The sequence below is a fragment of the Psammomys obesus genome, unplaced genomic scaffold (genome assembly GCF_907164565.1).
Source record: "Psammomys obesus unplaced genomic scaffold, mPsaObe1.curated_primary_1811, whole genome shotgun sequence".
Taxonomy (NCBI): Eukaryota; Metazoa; Chordata; class Mammalia; order Rodentia; family Muridae; genus Psammomys; species Psammomys obesus.
Window position 1 is genome coordinate 7,012,326 of NW_026596234.1, and position 9,393 is coordinate 7,021,718.

The following is a 9,393-nucleotide window of genomic DNA, read 5'->3' on the forward strand; positions in this document are numbered from 1 at the left end:
CACACACACACACACACACACACACACACACACACACACACACACACCTTTTTCTGCCGTCTCCAAGACTGCAGATATCTTTCTCATCTACCTCTTTTCCCCACAGCAGCAATCATCCTTCTGGTTTGACACTAGGTTTGAGGAAAGCAGACTTTGAGCGCCAGCCAGTAGTCCCTTAGATACCGAGGCTAATCTCTGCAGGGAGGACTCGGCTTTCCCTGTATCTTGCAAGCAGCCAGTGTGTGCCCATGCTCCAGCCAAACTTTATCCATAGGAACATAGAAACTGCATATAATTTTCATTTGTCAAAAAAGATTGCCCTTGTTTTTTCCAAGTCCTCTACAAGTGGCAAGAAAAAAAAAACAAAACAATACATACATTTGAAGTATTCACCGCCCTTCAAAATTAGAAGCAGAACAGCGTGATTTGTGGACTGTATTTTTCCAGCCTCCCCTGGGAACTACAAAGCTGACTTGTTTTTACCTGAAGAAAAGTCCATGAACTAGAAAATGTACAGGGATTGGGACTGAAACTCAAAATTCCAGACATCCACTAATATGGGTTTTTCAGACGAATGCTACAGTTTGACAATGACTGTTCAATGGGATTTTTTTTTTTCTTTTAACCTTGGACTTTCAATAAGCAAATAATGATTTTTTTTGCAATTCACTTTCTTCCCTTGTAATGCTATTAAATATAAAATGCTAGAGGCTAGTAGATGGCTTAGTGCATAAAGTGTTGGCGATGCAAGCATGAGGACACGATTCAGACCCCACAGCACCCTGGTGAAAAGTGTAGCATGGTCATGCACACCTGTAATCCTGGCACTAGGGGTGGGGCAGAGACAGGAGGATTCCTGGGACTTGCTGGCTCACTCAGCCTCGTTGAGCTGCAGTTTCAGTGAGATATACTATCTCAAAAGAATAAGATGGGTTGAGGAAGACACATGATGTTGACCTTCAACTTATACAAGACCCATGCATGCACACTTGCATGCACACTTACATGCATGTACATACACACATGAACTCATGCATATGTACAAAAAATGGAGACGGGTGATTATCACTGCACCTCACTGTCTCATTAAAAACTAAACCTACATCTTAAAACTTATCACAGTGAAAATCATTACATAGAGTAGTCTTGTATCCTGGAAATGAGATTGCAATTTTGAGTTTTATCTACGTATGTGTTGTGTTGATAAAAAGATTAAGTAAATCAAGGTTAGTTATCTGAGAAAAAAAAAAACTGTGTAGAACATCAGTGAGTGATAATTAATTCCACTGGTTGTGACTGAACAGTGGGCTTAAAATAAATTCTCATCACCATCTCAGCTGAGACACCTCTACCTACCTACGAAACACATTCATAATTACCAATGGAGCCTCAGAAAGTAACAGGCAATGTTTCCTCCACATGGAAGGGACTTGAGATTGCTCCAGATAATTGGTAAGGTTGTCTATCTTCATTTTCAATACAGTTTAACATAATGAGTTAATTTAGGAGACTCTGAAGCTCATAATTAGTATTTTTCATTATCATCAGAACAACCCTTACAGTATAATTGAACCTCACTGATCGTTGTACAGCTACTTACTAGCTTTAACCATACTGATAGAGGTTACTATGATGAGTTAGAAAGGGCCTGTTTAATATGGAACCGGTTAGGTCAGCTGGTTAGACATATGCCTGTGTTTAGTTTCACTGCTATTCTGTTTTGTTTATCCAAACATAGATATTTTCAAGGGGATCTATGAGTGAATGCAGAATCCTCAGATACGCCTCTGTAACTTTCTTTCTAAGTGGTGTGCATTCCTGTGTGTGTGTGTGTGTGTGTGTGTGTGTGTGTGTGTGCATGTGTGCATGCCTGCCTGCCTTCATGCATGTATGTATCTGTGTCTGTGTGTGTCTGTTTGCATGTGTGGTATATGCATGTGTGTATGTGTGTCTGTATATATGTGCATTCGTGCATGCATGCCTGGGCGTGTGTTTGTGTGTATGCATGTGCATACATGAACTGAACACCTTCTAGCCCCAGGCCTCCATTCGGCAGCAAGCAGAGTGAGGTGGATTGCTCACATTTCTTGTTGGATCTGGCAGAGCTCATCAGTCCTTTCGAAGTTGCTTTTTAAATTCTACTTCTGTCCTAGTTTGCTTTCTGGTGCTGTGATAAAACACTGGCCAAAACCAATTTGGGGGAAGAAAGAGTTCATTCTGTTTTATTTATACTCTCTAATAACAGTTCATCAATCACTGGGGAAAGTCAAGGCAGGAACTCAGAGACAGGCACTGAAGCAGAGACCATGGGAGAGCTGCTTACTGGACATCTCTCCATGGCTTGGTCAGCTACATTTCTTATACAACACAGGACCAGCTACCATGGCAGCAATGCCCATGGCGGGGTGGACTTGGGTCTCCCACATTAGTCATTAATCAAGAACCCACCCCCGCAGATATTCCCACAGGCCAAACCAATGAAAGAAAACCCCCAGCTGAGGGTCTCTCTTCCCAGATAATTCGGTTTGCATCAAGCTGATAAAAACTAACCGACATACTTTTATTTCACACACTCCTGCTCACTAATTTGTCTATCAGCCACTTTTAGTATTGAATTTTTTTCTCAATCTTTTTTTTTTAAGTTTGTTTTGTTTTCTGAATTTTTTTTGTAATTTTTTAAATTTTTTATTTACTTTACATCCTTGTGGCCCCATTCCCCTCCCTTCCTGGCCCCACCCTCTTTTCCTTCTTCCTTCCCTGTCCCCCTTTTCTGAGGAAAAGGGGAGCTTTCTTTCCCATCCAGCCCAGCTCACCAAGTTGCATCAGGACTGAGCCTGTCCTCTTCCCCTGTGACCTGGCAGGGCAGTCCCGCCAGGAAAAAGTGATCAGAAAGCTGGCAAGTGACTCCGTGTCCAATACAGTTCCCACTTCCCTTACTAGAGGATCCACATGGGCCTAAGTTGCCCATCTGCTACATCTTCGGGGGGGACTAGATCCAGTTTGTGCCTGACTCTTACCCTGCCTACAAGATGTGCAGGGATAAGGCTAGAGCAGATAGAGCATAGATTGAAGGATTGCCCAACCTATGCCTGGCCCAACCAAGGACTGGCCCTATCGGAGAGTGCCAACCACAAGAGATTTATCTATTTATGTGCGCTCTTGCCAAGTGTTTCTGTCTTTTATCATGAAACATTTAAAGCATGTTTTAAACTAGAACACACAGCATAGCGTGTCACATGCGCACAGCACCGGCAAGCAGCCGTGACTAAACCAGGACAGTTTTGTCACCCACTCTGCCGCTGAACCCCTCCCACTCCTGCCATCTTTGAAAGCAAATTCTAAATATCCACAATTTAACCATAAGCACTGCTGTATATATCTCTGAAAGGGAAGGAACCTTGTTGGATGTAATATGACCGTCATACCCAAAGACTAATTATAACTGATTGATCTTATGAAATGTCCAGTTAGTCCTTGCTGTCAGTCAGAACATCAACATCTATCTGGTAAATTTCCCACGTTCAGTGTTTTGCCATGATGTCACAGAGTGTATCTCTCTGCTAGGTAATATCTTCTGCAGAAGATATTTCTAAATTTTTATGCATATTATTGAATAGCTCCATCATACGGCACTTAACAGTGAGATCTTTCTCTCCTGCATTTTTGGTCATTGGTAACCATTACATATGTGTGCTTTTCATGGACTTTTAGCATACTGTTATACCTCCATAGCTCATTCTCCATGTTTTAGCTGGATACAATTACAGAGAGCACTTTTCTTCTTATTAGTAGCATCTTCTGTTATGTTCTTTAGGGAGAGGAAAAAAAGGTTAAATGCTTGATAGTTTCCACTCTACTTACTTTGTAATAATTAATTGACATAGTAAGAGTCTCTAAAGCAAAAGAATGAGAGTCTAGATTATCATGATAGATTTATAGATTTTTGACATATTTAAATTTACTTCATCCATTAGCAACACTGACACTTGTTACCCCACTAAATACATCAACAAATTACTTTTTAAGCTATTTTTATGTAGTTTTTGATTATTTTAGATTTTGTCAAAGCAGTTTATTGGAATCCAACTTATGTACTCAGCACTGTATTCATGTAAAACATTATAATTCAATTGTCTGTATTCTTTCAATACATTTTTTTTATCGTCATTACAATCTACCTTCAGAAATATGGCAGCTCTCTCCCAAAAGGACTCTGACAATTATTAGGCCATGGCTGCTCTGTTTCTTCTCACAGCCTCAGGCAACTACTAATGTACTGCCTGACTCTAAAAGATTGCTTGGTCTACACATCCCATATAAATGGCCTATTTATTCAATAGGTAACCCTCTAAAAGATTGCTTGGTCTACACATCCCATATAAATGGCCTATTTATTCAATAGGTAACCCTTTGAGACTGGCTTCTTTCACTTAGCAAAGTGCTTTCAAAGTCAATCTGTTGTTGGCACCATCTAGCACTTCATGGCTTGTTACAGTCTAAATGGTATTGCATTATACAGACACAGCATGTTTTAAGTATCTGCTCATAAACTAATGAGGATTTGGGGACCATCCACCCACCATTTTCTGTTGAGAATAATTCTCCTACTGAATTTTAGGAAAATGCTTTATTTCTGTTGGGTAAAAACCTAGAAACGGAATGACTACAGGCAGCCAGACTAGTTTCCAATGTAAGTCTATCATTTCGTATTTATTCTAGCTAAGGGTGAGGCTTCCGGTTGCTCAGCAAAACCTGTTACTGTTTGTCTCCTTGATTTCGCCTGTCCTAGTCAGCTCTTGGTGTCAACCTGACACAGCCTAGAGTCACACGAGAAGGGCCTCCCCTTGGAAGAATTGCCTCAATCATATGGGCCTGTGGGCATGTCTATGAGGGTTGTCTTTATTGTGATTTGTGTGAAAGGCACTGTCCACTGTGGGCGGCACCATCCCTGGGCAGGTGGCCTGGACTGAATAAGGAAGCTAGCTGAGCATGAGCTTATGAAAGCCAACAAATAGTATTTCTCTGTGGTTTCTGCTTCACGTTCTGGTTCTGGCCCTGGCCCTGATGCCCCATAGTGAGGAACTGTGACCTCTATGCTGAAACCCTTTTGGACCCTGAGTTGCTTTTGGTCAGACCATTTTTAATCACAGCAACAGCAATGAGACTAGAGTATGACCAGAGCATGTGGTGGTATGTTTTCACGGTTTTGCAGATCATGGCTTCTTTGTTGTAACATCTCAGCTAATGGTATTTACCGATAAGCTTTCAGATACTTATTTCTGCCCTACGATCTCATATTCTTCACAAGATAGGATTATGAAAACTCTATTACTTGATACCTAATCAAACATTTTTCATGTTTTTATGGGTAGTGAAAGAGATCTAGAATTATCCCTAATTTAACCTAAAGTTTTGATTAATTTGCAATTTCAGAAAATTTTCATAGTGCTAAGAGTAGTGTGTGTGTTTGTGCGTGTGTATGTGTTTACTTAACACAGAATTAACCGAAGAAGTCCCTGTACATTAAAAGACACTTATATAAGGTAGTAAAGACACAACATTAAAAAGTTCAATTAGGTCTGAGGTTTTATAGACCATGAATTAATGGCACCAGGAGCCCCACAAAGCTAATTAATTTGCTTAAGATAGTTAAACAAGAATATGGTCAAGTCAGGATTACCTTTTAAATGACTGAAGATGTCTATATCACAAGGCGGTATAACTACATAAGCAAAATGTCCAGAATGCGATTGTATGCTGAGGTGATGGCAGCTGGAGGGGCCCGATCCATAGCTAAGGGATCTTGCAGCATGGCTTACTCACACCTTGGTGGCAGAGGAAGCAAACTGAGAAGAAGACCAGATTGAGGGATGGGTTGTAGAATAGAAGCAGGGCTGGGTTGTAACATTCTGAGTCTTGCCCTCTCTTCCACTAGTCAAGTTCCATAGAGCCCAAACGGAAGCATCAGCTGGGCCAGAATGGGGAAGATTATTTCAGTTCAACATATAACAACATCCTTCCCTTAGCTTGGACCAATGTTGATAACTCATCTGTTACTAAACCAACAGCTAGTACCCTCCCCCACATTCTACAAAGCACAGGTTTATGACATGCTTGTTATGTTGTGAGGGCCACTTATTCACACGCTAGGGGTAATGCCAAATGACTAGAACCTCTTTGCAATTTGTCTTTTCAATCTCGTTCTGACTTAAAGGTTTAATTCCCAACCCTGTCATCACCTACTTTATAAAGCTTCATGCTGAAACTGGCATGAAGTCAGGAAGTGCTTCTGAAAAATGAATAGGTAGCACAGATAATAAAGTGAGACATTAGTGCATTAAACCTTTCTCTCCCCATGGCCAGTCATCACTGAATGACATAACATCTGTCATAATAAAGGGCAGTGCCTTATAGATGAGCTGATGAGACATAAAGGGATAAAGGTGATTCACAGCTGACATCCAATGAGATAGGCAAGTTCGTTCTTTAATGACACCTAAGTGTTGTTTGTGGATAAATGAAAGTATCAGAGACGGCACATGGAAGAAAAGCCAAACAAAAGTGTAGTAACTATGAAAACAAACAAACAAAAAAACAGGTTCCTCCAACTGTCCTGTGACTTGGAAAGCATCCATACTTTATCTGATGGGATTTAAAAGCCACCATTTGATATGTTTGTTAAAAAATCTATAACTGTCAGAGCCTTTCCAAAAATCAAGATACCCATTTTTTTTCAGAGACCCGGGAGAAAGCTTGACAGGTGATGAAAAACCATGTGGCCCTGAGTTCAAGACTGCCAGAACCCATGTGAATAAAAAGCCAGGTATGGTCATATACACTTGTAATCTCAGCACCGGGTAGGTAGAGGCAGATGGATCCCTGGCGCTCATCAGCCAACCAACTTAGAGGAATTAGTGAGTAACAAGTCAATGAGAGAGCCTATCTCAAACAAGGTAGAGTTGTGTGTGTGTGTGTGTGTGTGTGTGTGTAGTGCATGATTCAAATGAAGGCATACAGAACCCAAGGAATGCCAGTCAAGGTTGGTTTCCAGCCTCCCACTGACACATGCACATACATGTGTAACTGCACACATCTAAACACACACATCATATCAAGTACTTCAAACTTTATTTTCTGTTTTGCAGTGTTCAAGGATATGTGACAGCTTAGTTACGGTGAGGTTGGGGATGGGCATTGTCACTGGTTACTGTATAGTCCCCGAATGGTAGGAGGCTTATGGGAGACCTTCATATCTTGGCCAATGTCACTTTGATCACTAGCCAGGTTAAGTTTGAATTATCCATCTCAACTATGGCTAGGCAAAGCCATGTAACCACGGAGTTGGGTGTGGGTTACATTCAGATTAGTGGTGTAACTATGAAACATTTTTTTTTATTGTCTGCTTCGTAAAGGCAGGTACCTTCCTGCTGTCAGCCTGAGTCCATGAGTGATTCTATGTGGCAGAAGCCCTGTGAAATACACTGGTCATTCAGCATAATAAACAACAAATCCTTGTCATCTGAAGTCTCCACAGTTAGGAAACTAAATTACTGAAGGATCATGAAACAGATTGTCTTGCTTCATGCAATAATAGCATGTAAGGGATTTCTTCAAGCAGCCTTAAGGGAACACTGAAATAATTTCCTTGCACAAAGGGGGAAACCAATGAACAACTAGTCAGCTATCAAGGCTGAAAGACATGCTAAGTAGAAGGCCCAGTACTGATAACTAATCTGGAACAAGAGAAACAAAGTGATCTGAGAATAATATTTTGCACGACACTGCAGTGGACCAGTGAGACCTCATGTTAGAATGTAGTCATTTGGAACTCTGCATTCTTCAACTAGGATACAGAAGCCATCATGTCCCCCTAGCCAGGCTTGATGTGGAGTTCACAGGAGTCACAAATGCTTGGAATCGCAGTTGCCAAATACAGATAACCCATTACTGTTTCTGTTAAGCTTGACTATCAAAGAATTAGAAAGAAATCTATTCATAAAGAAGAACCATCATGTACATTGGGACCTCAAGCTTCTCTTAAGTTATAAATCAGGCAACTGAAGCCCAAGAAGTTTGCTAATATGCCCAAGGTTAAAGAAGATGACCTGGCCCTCCTTTCTTCACAGCACGGTGAGTTTTCCACTTCACTCTCCTGATTCTGGATATAATGAGGTCAACACAGAAGAGGAAGAAGACCAGGATGAAATTTTTTTCACTTGCAATCTGATCTGCATACGCTTGACTTCTTTCCTCTTCCAAAACTGCTGGTGAATGCTTTGCTCAACAGTTCAATGACATGGTATTTATGAAATATAGCAGGTGAATAAAAAGCCACATTCACTCAGGTAAAATATTCATAATTCTGCTGGCTTGGTGACAATGGTTCTCTCTATTTGTCTTCAAGATGGTATTTCATACACTAGGGAAGTTGATTTTCATTAAGATGGTGATGTAATGGTGAGGCTTAAGAGTTATAAATATTGTGGAGTGAAAGAATTAGAGCCTCTATAGATGCATGTGTTTAGACACTTGGGCTCCAGTTTGTAGTGCTGTTGTGAAAGGTTGTATAGCTTTTACGAGATAGAGCACTACTGAATAAAAGTGAGTCACTGGGGCCAGGCCTTAAGGTTTGATGGTAGCCTGGCCCTACTTCCTGTTCTCTGACCAGATCCTGATGCCACGATGTTCATGCCCTTAAACTGTAAATCCTAATATACCCTTCTCACCTTATCTTGTTTCTTATTAGGTATGTGATCACCTACATACTTAATAAGAGACAAAGTTAACTGGTTTGTTGAATAAACAGTTCGCAGCCTAAAGTAAAGAAAGAGAAAGAAAAAATGAAAAAGGAAGAGTTGGAGAGAAGAAGAAAGAATAAAAGAAACTAAAGAGAGAGTCCAAGGAATCTTCAGCCACCAGGGAGAGAGGTAATGAGTCTGTGGAGGGCCATAGAGTTTGGTCACCAAAGTTGAGCTCATGAAGCTGTGGGGTCATGGCTTTACTATCACATTCTAAACTAATATGTAAGAGTTAGAAGCCATCAGCAAGGACACTGATATTGGCTGCTATAGATACATGTGAGGCTATGCATTTGGGTCTTTGAATTTAGTAGAACATAGCAAAGATGTTGTAAATAAGGTCAATTACATTCTCTTCTGACAAATCTCACTCACAATAAGAAAGATTTCTTAACACTACAATTAATAGATTATTCTGCTCATTCCTTAAATTATGTCTCCAATAATCTGTGTGTATGTGTGTGTATACTTGAGTATGTGCACGCCTCTGTGTGTGTGTATGTGTGTGTGAGTGTGTGTATGCGCACGCGTGTGTATGTGTGTGTGTGTGTGTGTGTGTGTGTGTGTGTGTGTATAAACCAAGCTCAGGTTTATG